We start from the raw sequence: 1,236 nt of genomic DNA, 5'->3' as shown, positions 1-1,236 counted from the left end.
TATGTTTTCCGGGACAGTGCGGCCTATAATTCCCCTTCTGTATGAGAGCCCGTGAAAGATTTCAGGACGTACTCCTTCCTGTGCCTCCTCTTCCCTTGCTTCTTAGACCAAACACCTCACTCTTGCCCCAGAACATGGTGCTCCCCCCCAGAGTGGTCTCTGTGGGCCACTGATTAGGCTGGAAGAGTCCGCTTGGAGTTTTCCAGCACCTGACTGGGTCCAGAGAGTCCTCCTGGGAAGTGTGAAGAATAGTATAACACTGACCAGAGTTGTGCTAAGAGCTTTAAATACATGCTCTCTCTGAATCCTCACAACTGCTCTAAGAGGTACATGCTGTTGTTAACCCCATTTCACAGCTGTGAGAAATGAGGCTTAGAGATGCTGAGGAGTTTGTCCCAAATGGCTCCCCTTTTATGCTGGGGAAACTGGTTGTGACCCAGACAGGCTGGCTCCAGCCTCCAGCTACCATCTGCTCCTGGACTAGCTCCCCAAAGGTGTTTTCCTCACAACAGGGTTTTCTTTTTCTTCTACAAGAGATGAATGACACAACATATGAATCCTTCCAGGATCTGCCTGTCTCCATATCTGCATTATAAACAGGTGGGTATGTAGCAACCAATGGTCTTTGTTTCTTCTGGCTTCCCTTATAGATCCAAGGCCTTGAATTCTCCTTGGGCCTCCCTTATCCATAGGATGCCTACTTTGGCCTCTCTTTTCTATAGATTCCTTCAACATCCTCCTTACCCCCAGTTGACTTGGTGACAAGGACACCAACTTCTTCTTACTCACAAGCTCCAACCCAGATTTCTTCTCCTCCCTCCACATTACATCGTGAAACCTCCTCACACATGCTCCAGCTCAGGCCCACCGTGGGCTGAGCACTTTCAGCAGCCCAGACTTCCCAGAAAAGTGCAATTTCTGGAGGGCTTTCTAGGCTAGGTGATCCATGAGGTTTCCCCAGGACAAAGAACCAAGGTCCCACTTATGCTGGGAAATCACCTCTGATGACCATAACCTTATTGGAACTGTTTTGTTTTTTTTTTTTTTCCAGCAGAAAAGCCCAGAAATCTCTGCAAAACTCAGCCATGCACCAACATGATTAGGGAGGGTGAATATAGTTAGGAAATTGGTTAATAAAGTTGTTATTTTCTTTACAATTTCAAGACAACAGCTCTGGAATAGGGTTTTTATTTAAAATTTCAGGAGCCTATGAGGGCGCCTGGGTGGCTCAGTCGG

The sequence above is a fragment of the Crocuta crocuta genome, unplaced genomic scaffold, assembly GCF_008692635.1.
Source record: "Crocuta crocuta isolate KB4526 unplaced genomic scaffold, BGI_CrCroc_1.0 scaffold166, whole genome shotgun sequence".
Taxonomy (NCBI): domain Eukaryota; kingdom Metazoa; phylum Chordata; class Mammalia; order Carnivora; family Hyaenidae; genus Crocuta; species Crocuta crocuta.
The sequence above is the reverse complement of the archived record's forward strand: the minus strand, read 5'-3'. Positions refer to the sequence as shown.